Raw genomic sequence first — 24,934 nt, forward strand, 5'->3', positions numbered from 1 at the left:
ATATGTACAAAAACTCAAGAAGATAGACTCCAGAAACTCAAATAATCCTATTAAAAATGGGGTACAGTAGTTCAAGAAAAGAAAAAGAAAAAGAAAAAGCCATTATGCTCAATTGTTACACAGCAAGAAAACGATGACTAATTACGGGTTATATCTTGTTTTACATGTACTTTATGCTCATTGTAACTAGTAAGACCTTAATGCACACTATCAAACCTTTGAAAAAAAATCCAAGCAATGTCAGAAAAAATGCAGGCCACCTGGAAAAGCAGAGGTCTAGGGACACAGGCCTGGTTACACTGTACTGTGAGTAACCAAGGTGCAGAGAGGGCTAGGCAGAGCACACAGAAAATGCACCTCTGCAGCCCACAGTGGGGACACACCTCTGGCACTGGGACTTGGGATCTGCCCGAAAAGCCTAGGCTCACACAAGACCACAATAAGACACAGGAACTTGTCAGTGGGACCAGGGTCTGCCCTGAAAAGACAGAGCTTGAACTATAGAGACCCTCATACACTTGGACGAGAGGGGAGCCTGGCACGTAGGCCCAGGGAGAGCACACCAGGAGTTTGAAGAAAGCTGGAAGTGTTGTGCTGTCTGGAAAAGGGTCAGGTCCCAGCCAGTAGTACACAGGACCTATGTGTACAGGCCTGAACTACTAGAACAGCTTCTCAAGAGCTCCCACACCAGAGCCAACAAAGACAAAGCTTAGTCAGTATTACCAGAACTCACTGCTTTCCCATTAAAAATCAAACCATCAGAAGAAGTTTTATTCATGAACCCATGGACCCTCAGGTCCACAGGAGACACAGATACAAATCACTGACAACAAGACCAAGTATAATCACAGAAAACAAGAAGGCAAGAGTAAATGACAGAACTTAAGGAATAAAAAACAAGACAACCTGGCAACATCAGAACCCAGCTCTCCCACAACGACAACTAGTGGATTGCCAAACACTCCAGAAAACAAAGACTCAGACCTGAACTCATACCTCAATATGGTGATGGAAATTGTTGAGAAGAGTGTGAATATCTCACTTAAACAAGTACAAAAACACAACCAAAAAAATAGAAACCTTTAAAAAGGAAACACAAAATTCACTCAAAGAACTCAAGGAACTACAGGAAAATACAACCAAATATGTGAAGGAATTGATAATGGAAATAGAAACAATAAGGAAAACAAAAAAGAGACAACCCTGGAGATGGAAAACCAAAAAAAAAAAAAAAAAAAAAAAAATCAGGAGTCATGAATGCAAGCATCTCCCACAGACTGCAAGAGATGGAAGAGAGGAACTCGGGGGCTGAAAACAACATTGTAAATATAGACAAAACTGTCAGAGAAGATGCAAAAACCAAAAATCTCCTAACCCAAAATGTCCAGGAGATCCAAGACACAATGAGAAGACCAAACCTAAGAATAATAGGAATATAAGAGGGAGAAATATCAACTTAGAGGCACAGTATATATCTTCAACAAAATTATTGAAGAAAACTTTCCTACCATTAAGAATGAGATGTCCATGAGCATAAAGGATGCCTACAGAACTCCAAACAGATTGACCAGAAAAACATTCTTCCCAACACATAATTGTCAAAATGTCAAGTTCCCAAAGCAAAGTAAGAATAATAAAAGCAGTAAGGGAAAAGTGTAATGTGACATATAAAGGCAGACCAATTGGAAACACACACGACTTCTAAAAAGAGAGTATCTCAGAATAAAGGACTGGGAAGAAACCTTCCAAGCAAAGGGCTCCAAGAAACAAGCTTGAAGAGCAATTCTTATATCAAAATAAGTAGATTTTCAAACAAAAGTTATCAAAAAGGTTAAGGAAGGACACTTTTTACTCATTACAGAGAAAATTTATCAGGAGGAATTTTAAATTCTGAACATATATGCTTCAAATACAAGAGCACCCATATTTATAAAAGAAAACTTATTAAAGCTCAAAATATACATTGCACCACACTCAATAATAGTAGGTGTTGAGGGCCGAAGGCTGTGCCTTACAAGATGGTGCTGGTTTCAGGTGCCATGAATCAGCTAAAGTGTGGTAAATAACCACTGGGCACATGTGCAAAGAGTGGTGTGAGCCAAGTCACTGCCCATCCCGGGGCGTCACGATCAGACCACTGGCAGGCAGCCAATCACACAGCGACACGCAACTCTTGGAGGGTATAAATTAGGGTTCCTTTTCCTGCTCAGTGTCTTCCTCTTCACAATACAATAAAGGTTGTTCGCAGAAGAATCCTGTTGTTGCACGCCTTTTTCCTGCCAGCGGGAAGTGGGGCACACGACAAGTAGGAGATTTCAAACCCCAACTCTCATCAATGGACATATCAAAAAAGCAGAAACTGGAGTTCCTAAAGGATTAAAGACTGGTGAGTAGGAGATCTGGGCAGCCAGGGAGCAGAAAGATCTCTGCGGATTGCACAAGGAAAGTGCACCCCCCGCCCTGCCTGATCCAGGGACCAGGAACACAACTTTGAAACTTCTGTTTCCACCTGGTGGCGACTTCAGGGCACAAAACAGGGCTCTGCCCATCTGACACATGGACCAGTGGAGATCCAGAGACACAGACCAGATAAAAGGGAAAGGCAAGAATATATCACTGACAACAAGATGGCAAGAGGAAAGCGAAAGAGTGTATTCCACAGAAAAGAAGACAACATGGCAACACCAGAATCCAGATCTCCCATAACAGCAAACACTGAGATGCCAAACACTCCAGAAAAATAAGACACAGACCTGAAACCATACCTCAAGATGCTGATAGAGATACTAAAACAAGAACAGGAGGAAAAGCAAAAAGATTCAAAAGCTTTTAAAGAGGAAACAAAAAAAAAAAAAACACTCAAAGAAATCAAAGAACTAGAGGAAAACAGAACCAAAGAGATGAAGAAATAGAAGAGGGAATTTAAAATGGAAATTGACACAATAAAGAAAACACTAAAAGAGATAACCCTAGAGGTAGAACACCTAAAAAAGAAATCAGGAATCTCCTAAGCAAGCATTTCCAATAGACTACAAGAGATGGAAGAGAGAATCTCGGGGGCAGAAGACAACATTGTAAAAATAAAGAAAAACAGACAGAAAAGATGCAAAAAATAAAAAGCACCTAACCCAAAATTTCGAGGAAATCCAGGACACAATGAGAAGACCAACCCTAAGAATAATAGAAATAGAAGAGGGAGAAGAGTATCAACTAAAAGGCACAGTAAATATCTTCAACAAAATCGTAGAAGAAAAGTTCCCTACCCTCAAGTATGAGATGACCACGTGCATAAAAGAAGCCTTCAGAACTCCAAATAGGTTGGACCAGAAAAGAAATTCCTCCCAACACATAATAGTCAAAACACCAAGTGCCCAAAGCAAAGAAAGAATACTAAAAGCAGCAAGGGAAAAAGGACAGGTAACATATAAAGGCAGACCAATCAGAATCACACCCGATTTCTCAACAGAGACTATGAAAGCTATAAGAGCCTGGTCAGACATCATGCACACCCTAAGAGAGCAAAAGTGCCAGCCCAAGCTACTATACCCAGCAAAACTGTCAATCACCATAGATGGAGAGATGAAGATATTTCAAGACAAATCTAAATTTACACAACATCTGACCACAAACCCAGCACTACAATGAATTATAGGTGGAAACCCCAATACAATGAGGTAAACTACATCCTAGTAAAAACAACAAAACTCCTAAACAAGAAAACCAAAAGAATAAAAAGAAACAGAAACAATTCAACCTACAAAAGCAATAATAGCAGAAAACAGAAACCACTATTCCTTAATATCTATTAACATAAAGGGACTCAACTCTTTAACAAAGAGACATAGGCTATCAGACTGGATACATAAACAAAATCCAGCATTTTGCTGCATACAGGAAACTCATCTCAGAGACAAAGACAGACACTATCTCAGAGTAAAAGGGTGGGAAAAAAACTTCCAAGCAAACAGCCCCAAGAAGCAAGCTGGAGTGACTATTATAATATTGAATAAAGTAAATTTCCAACCAAAACATGTCAAAAAGATAAGGGAGGACACTTTATACTCATTACTGGGGAAATCTTTCAGGAGGAACTCTCAATCCTTAACATATATGCTACAAATAAAAAAGCACCCACATTCGTAAAAGAAACCCTACTAAAGTTCAAAAAATACATTTCTCCCCACAAAATAATCGTGGGATACTTTAATACCCCAGTCTCACCAATGGACAGATCATGGAAACAGAAACTGAACAAGGACACTGCAAAACTAGCAGAAACTTTGAACGAACTAGAATTAATAGATATATACAGAACATATCATCCTAAAGTAAAAGAATACACCTTCTTCCTCTCACCCCATGGCAACTTCTTGAAAATTGACCTCATAATTGGACACAGAACAAGCCTCAATTGATGTAAGAAGATTGAAATACTCCCATGCATCCTCTCAGATTACCATGGTCTGTGGCTGGTCTTTAACAACAACAAAGACAACAAAAAGCCCACAGACACACGGAAACTAAACAACGCTCTATTAAACGATATCAGGTTCAAAGAAAAAATAAAGAAAGAAATTAAGGATTTTCTATAATTCAACAAAAATGAAACACAACATACCCAAACTTATGGGATACAATGAAAGCAGTACTGAGAGGAAAACTCATAGCCCTAAGTGCTTCCAAAAAGAAACTGGAGAGAGCTTACATCAGCAACTTGACAGCACAGCTAAAAGCCCTAGTACAAAAAAAAGCAGACATACCCAAAATGAGTAGACGGCAAGAAATAATCAAAATTAGGGCAGAAATAGACCAAATAGAAACAAAAAGAACCATTGAAAGGACGAAAAAACCAAAATTTGGTTCCTTGAGGAAATCAACAAAATTGATAAACCCTTAGCCAGCATAACTAGAGGGCAAAGACAGAATATAAAAATTAACAAAATCAGAAAGGAAAGTGGAGACATAACAACTGAAACTGAGGAAATTCAAGAAATCATCAGATCCTACTTCAAAACATTATACTCCACAAAATTGGAAAATCTGGAGGAAATGGACGAATTCCTAGATAGATACAAGATCACAAAGTTAAACCAGGACCTCATAAACCATCTAAATAATCCCATAACACCTAAAGAAATAAAAGAAGTCATCAAAAGCCTCCCAACCAAAAAAAACCCAGGTCCAGATGGGTTCAATGCAGAATTTAATCAGACATTTATTGGGGATATAACACCAATACTCTCCAAACTATTCCACAAGATAGAATCAGATGGAATACTACCTAACTCATTTTTTGAGGCTACAATAACCCTCGTACCTAAACCACACAAAGACCCTAAAAGGAAAGAGAACTTCAGACCAATCTCACTTATGAACATTGACGCAAAAATACTCAACAAAATTTTTGCAAATCGAATCCAAGAACACATTAAAACGATCATTCATCATGACCAAGTAGGCTTCATCCCCGGGATGCAGGGATGGTTTAATATAAGGAAATCCATCAATGTAATCCACCATATAAACAAACTCGAAGATCAAAATCACATGGTCATATTACTATATGTTTAGAAAGCATTTGACAAAATTCATCCCTTCTTCTTAAAGTCACTTCATGCTGGTAATTTGGCTATGCATATTAAACCTACTTAAGTAAATTTGGGGGGAAAAATGCAGAAACTGAATAAGGGTAGAGTTAAAATAACAAAGGTTATGAACCAATTGTAATTAATAGACATCTACAGAACATTTCACCCTAAAACAAAAGAATAAACCTTTTTATCAATACCTCACTGCACCTTCTCCAAAATTGACCATATAGTCAGTCACAAAACAAGCCTAAACAGATATAAGATTTAAATATTCCAATGCATACTATCACATCACCATAGATGAAAGCTTCAACAACAACAAAGACAAAAAAAATCCATATACATATGGAAGCTGAGCAATGATCTAATCCACAATAGTATAATCAAAGAAGAAATAAAGAAATTAAGGATTTTCCAAAATTTAATGAAAATGAAAGCACAAGATAACCAAACATGTGAGATGCAATGAAATAAGTAGTAAGAGTAAAACGGATACTTCTGAGTGCCTCCAAAAAACTAGAGAAAGCATACACAAGCAACATGACAGCATAATTGAACACTCTAGAAGAAAAAGAAACGCATATACCAAAGAAGAGTAGACAGAAAGAAATAAACAACCTCAAAGCAGAAATTAACCAAATATAAACAAAAAAAAGCATTGAAAGAATCAACAAAACCAAGAGCTGGTTCTTTGAGAGAATTAACAAGATTGAAAAACGCTTGGTCAGATTAGCTAGAGAGCAAAGAGTGAGTATTCAAATTAACAAAATCAGAATTGGAAGTGGAGACATAACAACTGAAATTTAGAATATCCAAGAAATCATCAGATTATACTACAAAAGCCTACTCTCAAAATAAGAAATATCTAGAGGAAATGGATGAATTGCTAGATAGATACCAGATACCAAATTAAACTATGACCAGGTAAACAATCTAAATAATTTTGTAACACCTAAAGAAATAGATGCAGTCACCAAAAGCCTCTCAACCTAAAAAGGCCCAGGAATTGATGGATTCAGTGCAGGATTCTATCAGATATTCATTGACAACCTAATACCAACACTCTCCAAACTACTCCACAAAATAGAATGAAGTGTAACCCTATAAAACTCATTTTTCCAGGGAACAATAACCGTCATTCCTAAACCACACAAAGACCCTACAAGGAAATAGAACTTCAAAACAATATCACTTATGAACATTGATGCAAAAATACTCAACAAAATTTTTGGAAAACAAATCCAAGAACACTTCAAAACGATCATTCACCATGATCACGTAGGCTTCATTGCTTAATATATGAAAATCTATCAATGTAATCCACCATATAAAAAAACTCAAAGAATAAAACCTCATGGTCATCTCACTAGATGCTGAGAAAGCATTTGACAAAATTCAACACCCCTTCATGTTAAAAAACAGGAATTCAAGGTCCACACTTAAACATAATAAAAGCAATATACAATAAACCAAAAACCAACATCAAACTTCACTGTGAGAAACATGAACCAATACCAATATAAGGATGTATGTGGATTAATGGAATAGAATAGAAGACCCAGAAATGAACCCTCACATATATGGTCACTTGGTATTTGGCAAGGGAGCTATAAACATTCAATGGAAAAAGGACAGCCTCTTCAACAAATGGTGTTGGTTCAACTGACTCTCAGCATGCAGAAGGATGAAAATAGACCCTTTCTTATCTCCTTGTAAAAGCTAAAGTACAAGTGGATTAAAGATCTCCACATTAAACTACGTACATGGAAACTATTAGAAGCAAAAGTAGGGAAAACCTTAGAACACATAGGCACAGGGAAAATTTTTCTGAACAGAACACCAATGGTGCATGACTAAACTCAAAGATCGACAAATGGGACTTCATGAGATTGCAAAGTTTCTGTAATGGTAAGGACACTGTCAAGAAAATAAAACAGCAGCCAACAGATTGGGAAAAGATCTTTACCAACCCCACATCTGATAGATGCCTAATTTCCAAAATATACAAAAAATTCAAGAAGATGGACACCAGAGAATCAAACAATCCTATTAAAAAATAGGGTACAGAGGTAAACAAAAAGTTCTCAATTGAGGAATATCGAATGGCTGAGAAGCATTTAAGGAAGTGCTCAACATCCTTATTCATCAGGGAAATTCATATAAAAACAACACTAAGATTCCACTTCACACCAGTCAAAATGGCTAAGATCAAAAATTCAGATAATAGCAGATGCTGCTAAGAATGAGGAGAAAGAGGAACATTCTTCCACTGTTGGTGGGGTTGTAAACTGTTACAACCACTCTGGAAATCAGTCTGGTGGTTCCTCAGAAAATTGGACACAGTACTATCTGAAGACACAGTTATTCCACTTCTGGGCATACACCCCAGAGACCCTCCAACATACAATAAAGACACATGCATCACAATAGTTCATAGCAGCCCTATTTATAATATCCAGAAGCTGGAAAGAATCCAGATGTTTTTCAGTAGATTAATGGATACAAAACTTTTGGTATATTTACACAATGGTTTGCTACTCAGCTATCAGAAAAAATGACTTCATGAAATTCCTATGAAAAATGGTTTCATCTAGAGAATATCATCCTGAGTGACGTAACCCAGTCACAAAAGAACAGACATAATATGCTGTCACTGATAATTGGATAGTAACCCCAGAAATCTCTGAAAACCCCAGAAAAAACTCACAGACTATATGAAGCTCAAGAAAATCAAAGGCCAAAAAAACAAAACAAAATAAAAAAAAAATGAAATCCTCAGTCCTTCTTAGGGAAAAGCATAAATGTATAGCACTCTCTGTGAGTGTGGTAAACCTGGACCTCACATCATTAATAATCCAAGAGCTAAAATAATAGCCTTGTGGCAATTTTTGGTATTCACATATCATTATGTTTAATCTATATTCAACAGGAAATCTGTTTCCATATTATATTCTGTCCTACATGTACTTCATGTTTATGATAACTAGTGGGATTTCAATGCATGCTATTAAACTTCTAAAAGAATTAAGTACTGACAAAAAATTCATATAATGTTATGCCAAAATGCCATTAAAAATCTGTATAAGTATCCCTATTTTAAAAAAATAAAGTCGTAAGGAAAAACATTTGCAAAATTCATAGTCATCAGGGAAATGTAAATCAAAATTACAATGAGACTTTATCTTACACATAAAATAATTGTGATGATAAATAAAGAAAAAAATGGCACCTTGTTCTGTTGAAGAGTAGATTAAAGAAAATACGTTTCCATTGCCACTGGGAATACAGACCTGACCATGCACTATGGATATCAGTTAGACAGCACTTTAGTAAGTTAAGAGTGATGAGAGTCTATATACTTCAAGATCCTGCTCTTCTACTCTTGTGCATACATATAATAGTTGCTTCCTTCTACAGAGATACACATGCACAAACATGCCCATTGCTGCTTTATTCATAATACACAGATTTTTGAAACAAAGTGGAATTCTCTAAAGTATAGATTTTATAAAGTGAAACATTTACACAATTGAGTAATACTCAGCCATTAAAAAGGCAATGAAATGATGAAATAGTTTCAATCATAAAGTATTGGACCTAGGAAAGCATCCCCATGTCATCCTGAACCCAAAATGCAAATATGCTATTATTTTCTAATGTGTGGATATTATCTGTCAAATTAATGATAACTAAGCTAAAACCTATAGAAGTACAAAGATTATGCAGAGATTAAAGGAATAGGAACAAACTATATAAACCATCATAAAATGGTTGGGAGAAGAAAATGAGGCATCAGATAAGGAGGGAAAAGGCAGATGAGGAAGGGAATACAGAAAGATAAAGCTAAAGTTAGGAAGAAGTTGAAGGATGGTATGGAATCAAGGTACATTAGAAATTTCTTTAATATACAAAAACATATAGGAAGATGAACTAAGTAAAATTTCCAAAATATAGGGAGGCAGAAAACTGATTGTATATCTGTTGTCACCAAATTAAACTTCCAGTTCCAGGGCTACAGTACATCTAATTGAGTAGGTAACAATAGAATTTCCAGGGGAATCTCCAAACCACCCAGGATAGAGCCAGAGCTGAGAACACACTAAAAAGGAGACTATATGAAATCAATATAGCCAAAGGACATATAAAATCAGACAGAGTGAAACAGTAAGCACAAGTCTGTTCTAAATCCTTTGATATATATTGTGGTTTAAAGTTTAGTGTTTATATGGAATTCCTTGGTGTGAAAATAAATGCGTCTCTGCTTCTTGAGCCTTCGGTCAGGCTCTTTTCTTTCATTTGTTTTGACCAGTTCTAGTGTGTAATTTAATATTCATTGAATCTTATTATATTGTATTTTAGTATATTTTTATTATTATTATTCTTTATAAGACTGTTTGTTTTCTAATGAGAGGTATAAAAATAGTAGATCTGAATGTTGAGGGAGGCAAGGAGAAATAGGAAAGAGTAGAAAAAGGAGAAATCCTAATTATGATACACTATGTGAGAAAAAACAATTTTCAATAAATGGAATAACAGCAGATTCTGAAGGCTCATTTTCCCAGTGTAGGAGAATGCCAAGGTGCTGAGGAGGGGGTGAGTGTTTGGGAGTTGGAGCAGAATACCCAAGATACGGTCCACAGAACCCCAAAAAGTCAATGAGATGAAGGACCTCAGACCCAATTGGGAGGGAGAAGAAAGAAACCACAAGGGAAGAGGGGTAGAAGGAGCAGAGAAGAAAAAGGGCAAAGGATATGAAGAAAACATGATCTATAATTGATCTATAATCTATAATTAAAGAATTTAAGACCTGTAAACCAGGGAAAAGAATGGAAAAAGGTGAACTCTGGAGGTAGGAGGCTGAGAGGACCCTCCAGAATGTACCAGAGAACTGTGAACTTAGAGAGTAAAAAAACTCAAAGGAGAGGACCCTAGACGAAATGCCATATATTTAGGAGAGAGAACTTGTACAGCCCACCTCCAGGAGGAAGACAAAACAAGTGAGGAATGGGGTTGCTATTCAAAATTCAAAACTCTGACCCATAATTGTTTCTGTCTGAAGGAACTGCGGGGATGGAAATAGAGAAAGGCCTGATGAATAAAAAGTCCACTGAAAGGCCCAAAGAGGTATCCAGATCAAGGTGAGGCCCAAGGCCTATTACTGAGGCTATGGAGCACTCACAAAAATGGACCTATTATGGCTGCCCTCTGAAACACCCAACAAGCAGGTGAAAAAGTCAAATACAGATATTTGCACCCAAGTAATGAACAGAAAAGCTGCTAAACCCTATGGTTGAATTTGGGGAAATCTTGAAGAAGCTGAGGAAGAGGAAAACGTAGAACTACTGGAATTTTCTATTTATTCTGGACTCCTGAGATCTCTCAGACACTAGATAACCAACCAAGCACCATACACTAGCTGAGAAGAGGTCCCCATTACATATACAGCTGAAAACTACCAGGTCTGGGTTCAGATGTTCCTAATGTCAAAAGACTGGAGGCTCCTGGTGTTTAAACGATCTGGTGGGGTAAGGGTGAGGTAGAGACATCCTCATGAATAAAAAAATGGGGGCAGAATGGGTGTATGGAATATGGAATATTCAAGATGGTGGACTGGGAGGGAAATAAAATCTGCAGTGTAAAAAATAAAAGAAAGTAAAAATACAAACAAAGAATATGTATCCACAAGGGAATATATGCTGTCCAAAATATTTCTCCCAGGGAACCCAGACACTGACCAGCATTTTATTGTTTTTTGAACAGCCAGAGTCCATTTACATGTCATGCTGTTCATTACAATCAGTAGCACAGAAGATGAAGAACCAACATTGTTTCAAGAGTAAGAATATTTAGAACACTAGTATCAACTTTCCAGCACTTTGGACCACTTTGGTCCACCAACTTTTCCCTCACCTGTGACATGTGAGTTTTTCAAAAGGAGCAGGAGAGCATATCTCAGTGTTGTGCTCGTTGTCTCTGTCCCTGCACCGAAGAGATCATTGACAGTGCATGCCAGATTTTCAAGTGAAAATTCCGATTGTACAATATGATTTGCCTATAAATGATTTGATGTAGAAACATAATTAAATATTTACCAACACATTTTATGACAATGAATCTACAGTTGTACTTGTGTATGTTTGTACAAGTTGTACAGTTAAATATTTAATATTGAAGTTGTAAAATTTAAGGAGAAACTACATAGTTTCCATTTCAAATAGCAGTTATAACTGTATAGAAATTCACTGAGTTGAATTGACTTTGAGTATAGTTTTTTTCACATGACACAATTATTAATTTACAATGATAGTTTGTAATAAACTTTATACAACTTTTTAAAGTTTTATGGTGTTGGTAACAAAGATCCTAGAATGTAGATTTAAGAGAAAAGCAAATGTATCATGTCAGAGATGATGTTCCGGATTTCATTATATTCTTTTACCTTTTTATTAAAGAGGTTTTATCTTGAGAAGTTGATAAACATCAGCTGCCAATATAATGAGACTGAATTGAAGGAAAGAAAAAGTAGCAAATATCTGTTGATTTCTCAATACATGTTCAAAATATTGCCATTTTTAATGAGAGACACATTTAATCATGAATGAAGCTCTGACTTGGAGAACTAATCCAACTGGACAAAATTTAGCTAAAATATAATTTCTAAGAAACAAATTAAGAAACAATTTCAATAGAATATATAATAGGTCAGATTTAAAAGAGAAAGTATTACAATAAGCAATGAATTCCATTAATTTGAATTCTCCAAAGGAGAAATTGATGGGTTATATTTAATTTCAATTGCACCTTCAATTTTTACTACCCTGACTCCTCCATTGGTGTGATTATCTACATATAAGGATGTATGTATTTGTAGATTTATGCTGAAAAACACCTAAGTGAAACATTTGATTCATTATCTATTTTCTCCTATCATATTAATATAAAGAAAAATGTGTGCCAAGTTTGATTTTTGGATATACAAATTTATCCATAAAAATTACTTGTAGTCTCTCTATAGTGAACTGCCATATAAGATATGTGACTCTAACTTTCTGGGGCTTCTCTCCAAACTAAGTCATGTCTGTATTAATTTTTTACCAAGGAGTTACATAAATCCATTTCTTCTTAGTCCATTAATAATTAGTTCATCTTATTTTTAGAAAGTAACATATCATTCTATGTGCACACCACATTTTTTATCTTTCCAATCTTTGGTTATTTCTGGGTTGATTATCTCAACTACTGTGAAAGCCAAAGTAAGAAAGACACATGAATCTATAGGTGTGCTGTACATATGCTAATGTTCTTCTTGGAGTAGAACATAGAAAGTAAAGTGCATGTGTATTATGATAGAAATAAAGTTTCTAGATGACCTCTGACATTGTTCTCCACAATTCTGGTAATAATTGGTATTTCTGTCAACATTAGATTAGTATGTATCCCATTAGATTATGGCCGGTAGTTTCTTCTTTGGAAAACTGTCAGAATGATTGTGGTAGCATTAAATCTCACTGTAATATCAGTTGTGCTTCCCAGGTAAACAATTTATGCATAATTGTGTTGAATTGATACTTCCAAGCATAAAATCAAAGCTATGTGGTAACTTTATGAAAGAAAAACATATATATATATATATATATATATATATATATATATATATATATATATATATAGATAGATAGATAGATATAGATATATATATACAGCACAAAGTAAAATACTTTAAGAGATAAAAACTATGGTCAAATAATAATAATTCTCAAATTTAATACTTACTTAAAACAAAAAATCAGCCACCATGATATAACACATTATTAGATTACATCAAATAAGAATGCATGACAATTCTATTTGACACAGAAAAGAAGTTGAAATTGTGTACGCAAACTTTCATAGCATACATACTTAGAACATGTAGATAGAAAAAAATGCATTTTCTATGTGTAAGACCATCTTGGAAAAGTGAAAATCCAAAGTATACTCTATTGCAAAAGAGCAAAGGTTTATTCTAAATTTAGTAGGAAAATAAAATCTAAGAATAAATGCTCTCAACTAGGTTCCACACTGCTAGAAATTTTAATCTGAACAAATAAAATTTAAAAAAATAAAAGGATCCAAATAGGGAATGATACAATACATTACAATTTATAAAGAAAATATGATAAAATATGTAAAAAAGCACATGCAATCTAAACAGAAAAATCAATCAAATCTGATGAATTATTTTAGCAAAATTTTAGGGGAAAATTAATCCAGTTATTACATTATTCATCAGAAAATAAAAACCTGAAATGAATCACAGTGTTGTCTGATGCATTTGTTGGGACAAACCTAACATAGATTTTACCAGGACTCTTTGTTCTCTTCTTTGCATCACTGGGGTTTTTTATCTTACAAAACACAAACTAAGCAACTGCAAATATGTGGGTGGAATCAGAAGAAAGACTGTCCAAGTAACTGTATGAAAGGACAAGTGGAAAATGAGAAAGGAATTAAAGATTTTCTAGAATTTAATGAAATTGAAAGCACAATATACCAAAAATTTTTGAAGCAATGAAAACACTACTAGAAGGAAGACCCATAGTGCTGAGTGCCTCCAAAAAGAAACTGGAGAGAGCATTCACTAGCAACTTGAAAACACAGTAAAAAGCTCAAGAACAAAAAGAAGCATATACACCCAAAATGAGAAAATGACAAGAAATAAGTGAACTCAGAGGAGAAATTAACCAAATAAAAACAAAAAGAACCATTCAAAGTATCAACAAAACCAAGACCTGATTCTTTGAGAAAATTAACAAGTTCGATAAACCCTTAGCCAGAAAAGCAGAAGGCAAAGACAGACTATCCAAATTAACAGACTCAGAAAAGAAAGTAGAGACAAAACAATCGAAACTGAAAAAAAATTCAAGAAATCATCAGATTCCACCAGAAAAACCTATACTCAACAAAGCTGGAAATCTGGAGGAAATGGATAAATTCCTAGACAGATACCAGATACTAAAGTTAAATCAGGACCAGATAAACCATCTAAATAATCTCATAACACTTAAAGAAATAGAAGCAGTAATCAAAGCCTCCTAGCCAAAAAAAAAAAAAAAAAAAAAAAGGCCAGGACCAGATGAATTCAGTGCAGAATTCTATCAGACATTTGGTGACAAACTAATACCAATACTCTCCAAACTATTCCACAAAATAGAGTCAGATGGAGCAATACCCAACTCATTCTTGAAGCCACAATAACTCTTATTCCTAAACCACACAAACCCTATAAGGAAAGAAAATTTTATACCAAACTCCCTTATGAGAAATCATGCAAAAATACTAAACAAAATTCTTGCAAACTGCATCCAAGAACAAATCAAAATAATCATTCACCATGGTTAAGTAGGCTTCATCTCTGGGATGCAGGGATGGTTTGATATAATGATATCCAAAAACGCAATCCAATATATAAACAAACTCAAAGAACGAAGAAAAAAAACACATGGTCATCTCACTAAATACTGAGAAAACATTTGACAAAATTCAACACCCCTTCATGTTAAAAGTCTTGGAAAAGGCAGGAATCCAAGTCCCATACCTAAAAATAATAAAAACAATATACATCAAACAAATAGCCAACATCAAACTTAATGGTGAGAAACTTGAAGCAATACCACTAAAATCAGGGACTAGACAAGGCTGCCCAATCACCCATTACCTATTCAACATAGCACTGGAAGTCCTGGCCAGAACAATTAGACAGCAAAAGGAAATCAAAGTATACAAATTGGAAAGGAAGAAGTAAAACTATCACTACTTGCAGATGTAATGATAGTATACTTAAGTGACCCCAAAAATTCCACCAGAGAACTTTTACAGCTGATAAGCAACTTCAGCAAAGTGGCTGGATATAAAATTCACTCAAATGAATCAGTAGCCTTTCTCTACTCAAAGGACAAACATGCTGAGGAAAAAAATGAGGAAAAGATACCCTTCACAATAATCACAAACAATATGAAATATCTTGGTGTGACTATAACTAAGCAAGTGAAAGAACTGTATTACAAGAACTTCAAATCTCAGAAAAAGGAAATTGAAGAAGATCTAAGAATATGGAAAAATCTCCCATGCTCATAGATTGGAAATATCAACATTGTAAAAATGGCCATCTTACCAAAAGCAATCTACATATTCAATGCAATTCCCATCAAAATTACAACTCAATTCCTCACAAAGCTGGAAACAGCAAAATGCAAATTTATCTGGAATAATAAAAACCTAGAATATCGAAATCCATCCTCAACAATAAGAAAAAATCTGTGAGAATCACCTTTCCTGACCTCAAACTCTATTACAAGGCAATTTTATTTAAAATCATATGGTATTTGGTACAAAGATAAGAAGGTAGATCAATGTAACAGAATAGAATATCAAGAAATAAACTTTTACACATATGGTCACTTGATTTTTGACAAAGAAGCTGAAAACAATCAATGGACAAAGGCTAGCTTCTTCAAAAAATAGTGTTGGCTCAACTGGCACTCAGCATGCAGAAGAATGAAAATAGACCCTTTCATATCTCCTTGTATGAAAGTAGATCAAAGATCTGCACATTAAACCAGGTACTCTGTAACTATTAGATGAGAAAGTGGAGAAAATCTTAGAACACATAGGCACAGGGGGAAATTTCATGAACAGAATACCAAAGGCTTGTGCTGTAAGACAAAGGATCTAAAATTGGGACTTAATGAGACTGCAAAGTTTCTGTAAGGCTAATGTCATGAAAACAAAATGGCAGCCAACAGAGTGGATAAAGATCATTACCAATCACACATCTGATTGAGGCCTAATATCTGAGACATACAAACAACTCAAGAAGTTAGACTCTACAGAATCAAAAAAATTTATTAAAAATGGGGTAAAGAGCAAAATAATATTCTCAATTGGGGAATATTGAATGACTGAGAAACATCTAAAGAATTGCTGGACATACCTAGTCATCAAAGAAATGCAAAACAAAACAACACTGAGATTCCACCTCACACCAGTCAAAATGGCTAAGATAAAAATCTCAGATGACAGCAGATGTTGGCAAGAATGCAGAGAATGTGTAATACTCCTCCACTGCTGGTGGGGTTGTAAGCTGGTACAACCAGCCTAAAAATCAGTCTGGCAGTTTCTCAGAAAAGTGGGCATACTTCTACCTAAAGACCCAGTTATTCCACTTCTGGGCTTATACTCAAGAGATGCTTCAACATACTAGGACACATGCACCACAATCCTACAGGACAAGGACTAATAAAAAAATCTGATTATACCTTAGAATATGCTTATAAAGCAAAAATAAAGAATAAAGGTCCCTAGGGGTGGACTAAATGTGCTCTCTTAGCTTTAAACTTTCTGAATGTTAGTGAAAAAAACAGCAGCAGAGAGACATTGAATTATAGGGAAAAAAATGGAATTGAATCATCCTATGTATTATAAGAATATGTTACCATCAAAATGAAAGTTAGAGAATGTTTTGTGTTGAAGTCATGAATTTGTTCATATCATACAGAAAAAGAAACTATGAACATTATGACAAATAAAACGGCTCAGAGATAAACATGGGAGATCTTCTGAAAACCTTGTCCACTGACCCAAAAAGAATTAAAAACAGAGCCTAAGAAGTCAATGCCTTCTGCAAGTCAGAAAATCCTAAATGAGAAACATTTACCACCTATTACAAGCCCATGAGCAGGGTTTGAATTCTTGCAATACAGAGCCATCCACAATGTAGAGCAGCAATAGGAATATGAACTGGACTTTAAAATCAGACTATGCTGAATGCTGCATCTTGCACAGCCAAGTTGAGACAACCCAAAGGATCACAGAGCAGGGAGCTTAGACTAAGAAACATCACCAATGAACTCCAGAACACAAGATTCTAGAAGATTAGAAAGTTTCTACATATAAATGTTTCAGGAAGCAGAACCCATGTTACAGCAAAGAGATGCATCACTGTTAGGTTTTATCTCAGTTTTAGATAGGCTACTATTGAGAGGTCAACAGACACATCACATCAAACAACTAAGAGTCCTGGAAAAGACACTGGAAAGAATGGAGAAGCAGCAAATATGTCTGGGTTTGGTGTCAGCATATAGGATAGATCCCTAGGTGGAGCAGTCTGTGAATGGTCTTTCTTTCATTTTCTGTTCTACCCTTTTTCTCAGTAATTCCTTTTGACAAGAGCAATTTGGATAAATATTGAGATGGCTAGGTATCTTCATCACTCAACTGGGTGCCGGCCTTGCACACTGGATATGGTTTCTACACATTCTATCTCCTCTTTGTTGGGCATATCAGCTAATTTTCTCCACTTTGGATCCTGGAAATCTCTTGGGTCCCTTGCATATAGGACTATTGGTAGCTATCCCCAGTTCACCCTACCCCACTGCTACATGTCTACTTTCGAATTACTGACCATCTGTATTTCTCCCCCATACCCTCCCATATCTGAACTGTCATTACATTTCTCTCACTCTCCTCTTTCCCTCCCAAAACCTTCTTTCCATTTACTTCCCAGCAATTATTCTCTTCCCCCTACTGAGTAGGAATGTAGCATCCACTCTTTAATCTTTTTCTCATGTTATTTACCCTTGGGGTTGTTTTCTCCTCAACTACAGTTAAATCAATGTTACCTAGTTAACAAATACCCTTTATGTTACCAGTATCTGTGTGGCTCATTCCAACATTATCATATACTGAAGGTTATTTCAAAGTATTATGACTTGAAACATCTCTGACAAACATTTCAATGTCCAACAAACTAAAATGCTTGAACAATAAAATAATCTATATTGAAATTTTACCTGCTTTTGTTTAATCAGGTAATAATCAATAAAGTCCCGAGGGTTTGTAACATCCAATGATTCCTGGTGTTCTTTTATTTTCTCCAACACATAACTTCTTACATAATTAATATTTTTTGCTATGTTGTGATGTCTTCCGGGACAATAGTCAATGAGTGAAGGGAAATTATTGCAGACCTAAAAAAGTAATAAAAGAATTTATTATGTTAAGATTTGTTGCTTTAATTTTACTTGTGTGTATGTCTGTGAATGTGTGTGTTTGTCTCTGTGTGACATTGTCTGTTTTTGTGTATCTCTGTGTGTGTATACATAGCTATGCATGCATGTTATATATGTATGGCTTGCCTTTTAAGGCCAGACATGCCAGATACAATGAAGCTAGAAATTGTGAGCCACTGAATATGGGTGCAGAAGATTGGACACAGGTCCTTTGGAATATAACACATACAATTAACCACTGATGTATCTCTCCAATTCCTGACTGTAGGCATAATATATTCTGTATGCTGTAAAATGTATTTTTCTTTGATTCAAATGCTGATTTTCTTGTTTTGCTCTAAGTTTCACTGTGACACAGCATTGTAACACATGTGTCAAAAATTTCTTGTATGAGAATTATGTAAATAAGATTTACCATTTATTCTATGATGCCTCCATGGAAGCAGAAAAGCAAATAACTAGGCAATAGAAAGAATAAAACAGGACTTCCCCAGTCAGGAGATAATGAAGAAAAAAGAGAGTGGATTCAGCATAAGGAAAGAATCTAGTGTGGCTTGAAAGCATTATAAATCTGAAGTCCTGAAACCAAGAGCAACCCAAAAAATGCAAATGTTTGAGGATTTTGCTCATAGGCAACCAGATTAGATTAGATAATGGGAATAAAAATAAGGCCTAGATATTGTGGTATAACTTGAAAATTATATTGGTCTCTCTGTGTCATTATTAGTGAATAGCTAGAATATGGAAAAAGAGACTCTGTGCTATGTTACTACATACATAGATATTAATATTAATTGTATTTCTGCCAAAAAACTTTTTAAATGGGCAGATGTGAGGAAATCACATATCTAACATTTATGCAATGTCTAACTTGGTTTTACACATTCAGACATTAATAAAAATGGTGTCTAATATAAAGAAATATGTTTCACTTCATGAATGGAGTAATGTAATGCTCTGTGGTAGTAGAAAAAATGGTTGAAACTTTCTCACCAATTGATTAAAAATCATAAGTTTCCCACATTAATAAATTGCAAATATGATATGATGTAAATTATTGTCATTTACACTTTTCTGATAATAGCATAAGGGAAGTGTTGAGTGACTTGATCTGCAGCAAGAAGTTACATTTAATTCCAGAAAATTAGCCTCAGAATAGAGTGAATATTCAGAAGTGGGTGGGGCTTCTAAGGGCTTTGAATACAAATGTAAGTGAGGTTGTACCCCTTACAGGTTTCTCAGTGATGACACAGTTATTAAGCAGAGTTCAGGAGAGGCCAATTTAGGTCAACCATGTAAGGATATCTGTGAGACAGACACCATATTCTCATTTCTACTTGTCACCTCATTACTAGTATTGTGACTCAAATATTAAACCACTGAAAATACTTAGAATTTCAAGAGAGAGTTCATTACCACTAATATTTTTAAACTATGAGAATATTCCTTTAGAACTAAAATATCCCTGCCAAGAAGTATGTTAACCATTGCTTAGTAGTTTAAAGAGAACAAGAATACTGCATAAAAGAATGTCTTGTGAGTGATTGGTCATACTTCTAGATGCAAATACTGTACATTATATCAGCAATTCTGTACATTATTAGGAAGGTCAATGTATAGGGAGCTAGAAAAATTGAGCCAACCTAGCTTTTGTATTCCTGTAATAAATAAACAAAGGGCTTTAGCCTCTCTTTTAGATATTTTTTCCATTATACATTGGTCAAAACTAAGGTATCTTTTTTTAACTTCACTTTATGGTTCATATGGAATTTAATCTGTAACCATAAAGCACCATATGTGTTCTCACAAATGGAAATATCTTGACTTCATCTGCATCCATGGGGAGCTCAGAATCTTGATGTTCTCATTTATTTTTTTAATCAAGGTAAGAAAGTCTTTATCCTTATAATAAAAACGATTCTGGAAAATAATGGAGCAGATGACATTGCATGGAGCACAGCTCAGGATGAAGGTGGGGTCACAGGGTGAGCCTGAAGATTTAGAAAACAATTAGAAAAATACAATTAAATAAAAAAAACACACAAGACTTCTGTTAACAGGTATAAATTCTTTAGGAGTTTTAAACTATATCTTGTCTACAATTTTTCTTACATCTCAGCATTTGCTATATATAAAACTGACATATCATTTTGACCTTAAACTTGAGGTGATTTTCTGAAGAAAACCAAGATTTATTGGTTTGTAAACATTTCACAAAATTATTTTTATCAAATTTCTATGCTGATATAATGCTTAAAATTTTACATCAAATTGATGTGTATAATCTTGCAGATTTAAACTTTATGGGGAGCATATCTATTAATCCACTTCAATAGTTCTCACTTTGTTTTTTACTGAAAAAAAACAAAATATATAGTCATAAAATTTCAGAAATTCATGGCAGAATTATATCTTATTGCATTGCCTACATGGTATATGATACTCAGAAGGAAATAGAAAATTGTATATCTGGAAGTTCTGTATCAAGGATCAGTAAACCAAAAATGTAACTATTGATCCAAAGAAAGAGTAAAAGGCAACATTGCAGGTGAGTTTAATATGGGAGGAAAAACATGATGAAAATTGTGCCTTCTTACACAGGAAGATTTTGAAATTTACTATGGCTGTGACAACAACCATAAGACCAAACCAAGCTAAGGCCATATCTAATCCCTGTATCAAGAGCAGAGATGGCTACACAGTAAAAAGTTACAAGCACTTCTTAATTCTTAATTCATAATGATTTGGTTTCCTTTATGAGGATAACCTATAATATGATAAACATACTCCAGAAGAAAGCCACACATAAAACACATTTCTTAACCACTGTCAGAGAATGTTCTGCTTACAGTAGATGATGACCAGCACTGAGATAACAAAAGGATAAGCAGCTGAGAATAAGAGATTTCAAAATGTTTAGTCCTTCATCTAACTTACATATGATCCCCCTTCATTGAAAGATTCAGGGAATGTTGAGAAAGAAGAAACAGAAAAGTAAGAAATGATTACAAGAAAACAATGTCTACTGGACACAGCAGGACAGCTACTGATATGAACTCACAGCAAAAAAGACAGGATGAGCAAGACCTATCAAGTCAAATCCAAAGATATTCTAATGAGGTGGCTGGGCATGATGTATTGTATCTACTGTAGGATTTATTTGCAATTATTAGTTTCTGGGAGAGGCACGATCAATTTCCTCAAAAAGTAAGTATAGCTGCCACCACTTATTAAATATATCTCTTACTACAGCAAATAGGGATGCATCACAGAAAGCCACAATGTTCACAGATTTTGGGGATACCAGCCTCAACAAACACATATAAACTAAAACTTCATGCATAGCTCATGGAACATGCAGAAGCAGAGGCACTGATGCAAGCATTTCCAACATATGAAAAGAGATGGAAGAGAAAACCTTGGGGGCCGAAGACAACTTTGAAAACATAGACAAAACAGTCAGAGAAGATGCAAAAACAATAAAGCTCCTAAACCAAAATGTCCAGGATAACCAGGACACAAAGAGAAGACGAAACCTAAGGATAATAGGAATAGAAGAGGGCAAAGAATATGAACTAAGAGGCACAGTAAATATCTTCAACAAAATTGTAGAAGAAAACTTCCCTACCATGAGCATAAAACAAGCCTACAGAACTCCAAATAGGTTGGACCAGAAAAGAAATTCCTCCCAACACAAAATAGTCAAAATGCCAAGTGCCCAAAGAAAAGAAAGAATACTAAAAGCAGTAAGGGAAAAAGGTCATGTAACATATAAAGGCAGACCAATCAGAATCACACGTGATTTCTCAACAGAGACTATGAAAGCTAGAAGATCCTGGACAGACACCATGCAGACACTAAAAGAGCACAAGTGTCAACCCAAGTTGCTATACCCAGCAAAACTCTCAATCACCATAGATGGCGAGAAGGAGATATTCCAAGACAAAACTAAATTTACAAAATATCTCACCACAAACCCAACCCTAGAATGAATGATATGTGGAAAACCCAACACAATGAGGGGAACTACATCCTAGTAAAAAGAAGAAAACTCTTAAGCAAAAAAAGCAAAAGAAGAAAGAAACACAAGCACAATTCTACCTCCAAAAGCAAAAAATAGAAGGAAACAGCAACCACAATTTTTTAATATCTGTTAACATAAATGGACTCAATTCCCCAATAAAAAGATATAGGCTATCCGACTGGATACATAAACAAAACCCAGCATTTTGCTGCATACAGGAAACTCATCTCAGAGACAAAGACAGGCACTATCTCAGATTAAAAGGTTGAGAAAAAAAAAACTTTCAAGCAATTGGCCCCAAGAAGCAAGCTAAAGTGGCCATTCTAATATCGAATAAACTAGATTTTCAAACAAAAGTTTTCAAAAAAAGATAAGGAAGGACACTTTTAACTCATTACAGGGGAAATTTGTCAGGAGGAACTCTCAATCCTTATTATATATGCTCGATATACAATAGCACCCACATTGATAAAAGAAACCCTACTACAGCTCCAAAAATATAATGCACCACACACAATAATAGTCGGAGACCTAATTACCCAACTCTCACCAATGGACATAACATGGAAAAAGAAAATGAACAAGGACATAGTAAAACTAACAAAGGTTATGAATCAATTGGAATTAATAGACATCTATAGAACATGTCATTCTAACCCAAAAGAATACACCTTCTTCTCAGCACCTCATGGGACCTTCTAAAAAACTGACTATATAATTGGTCAAAAAACAACCCTCAATAGATATAAGAAGATTGAAATACTCCCATGCATCCTTTCAGATCACCATGGTCTAAGGATGGACATCAATAACAAAGACAACAAAAAGCCCATATGCACATGGAAATTGAAGAATGCTCAATTAAACAATAACAGGGTCAAAGCAGAAATAAAGAAAGAAGTTAAGGCTTTTCTAGAATTCAATGAAAAAAAAAGACATACCCAAACCTGTGGGATGCAATGAAAGCAGTACTGAGAAGAAAACTCACAGCTCTGAGTACTTCCAAAAAAAAAAAAAAAATTAGAGAGAGCAAGCACTAGAAACTTGACAGCACAGTTGAAAGCTCTAGAGCAAAAGGAAGCAGATACACCCAAAAGGAATAGATGGCAAGAAATAATCAAACTTAGGGCAGAAATAGCCCAAATAGAAACAAAAAAAAAAACATTCAAAGAATCAACAAAACCAAGAGATGGTTCTTTGAGAAAATTAACAAGACTGATAAACCCTTAGCCAGACTAACTAGAGGGCAAAGAGAGAGTATCCAAATTAACAAAATCAGAAATGAAGGTGGAGAAATAATGACTGAAACTGAGGTAATTCAAGAAATCATCAGATCCTACTACAAAAACCTATACTCAACAAAGCTGGAAAATCGGGAGGAAATGGATGAATTCCTAGACAGATACCAGATATTAAGTTCAACCAGGAACATGTAATCCATTTAAATAATCCCTTAACACCTAAAGAAATAGAAACAGGCATCAAAAACCTCCCAACCAAAAAAGCCCAGGTCCAGATGGGTTCACTGCAGAATTATATCAGACATTTATTGACAGCCTAATACTAATACTCTCAAACTATTCCACAAAATATAGTCAGATGAAACACTGCCTAACTTATTTTTTGAGGTTACAATAACCCTCATTTCTAAACCACACAAAAACCCTACAAAGAAAGAGACCTTCAGACCAATCTCACTTATGAATATTGATACAAAAATAATCAACAAACTCCTTGCAATCCAAATTCAGGAACACATGAAAATGATCATTCACCATGATCAACTAGGCTTCATCCCTGGTATGCAGAGACAGTTTAATATACGGAAATCCATCAAGGTAATCCACCATATAAATGAACACAAAGAAAAAAATCACATGGTCACATCACTAGATGCTGCGAAAGCATTAGACAAAATGCAACACCCCTTCATGCTAAAAGGCTTGGGATGAACAGGAATCCAAGGCCCATACCTAAACATAATAAAAGCAATATACAACAAACCAACAGTCAACATCAAACTTAATGGTGGAAAACTTGAAGCAATCCCACAAAAATCAGGTACTGGAAAAGGCTTCCCACTCTCCCCATACCTATTCAACATAGTACTGGAAACCCTGGCCAGAGCACTTAGACAGCAAAAGGAAATCAAAGAGATGCAAATTGGAAAAAAAAGAAGTAAAAACATCACTATTGCAAATGACATAATGGTGTATGTAAGTGACCTCAAAAACTCTACCAGAGAACTCCTACAGCTGATAAACAAGTTT

At 35.2% G+C, this 24,934-nt stretch overlaps 1 pseudogene across 1 annotated transcript in view; it reads right to left on the reverse strand.

Annotated features, from left to right (window-relative positions):
• The window catches only part of LOC308417021 (cytochrome P450 2C29-like), a 144,877-nt pseudogene that overhangs the window by 104,816 nt on the left and 15,127 nt on the right, over window positions 1-24,934 (reverse strand). Inside the window, exons 6-7 of the transcript in view lie at window positions 18,422-18,598; window positions 11,502-11,643 (exon numbers count right to left, since the gene is read on the reverse strand). The product of the transcript in view is annotated as a cytochrome P450 2C29-like (transcript). The remainder of the gene's footprint in view (window positions 1-11,501; window positions 11,644-18,421; window positions 18,599-24,934) is intronic.

This window comes from Micromys minutus (genome assembly GCF_963924665.1).
Source record: "Micromys minutus genome assembly, chromosome: 2".
NCBI classification, from domain to species: Eukaryota; Metazoa; Chordata; class Mammalia; order Rodentia; family Muridae; genus Micromys; species Micromys minutus.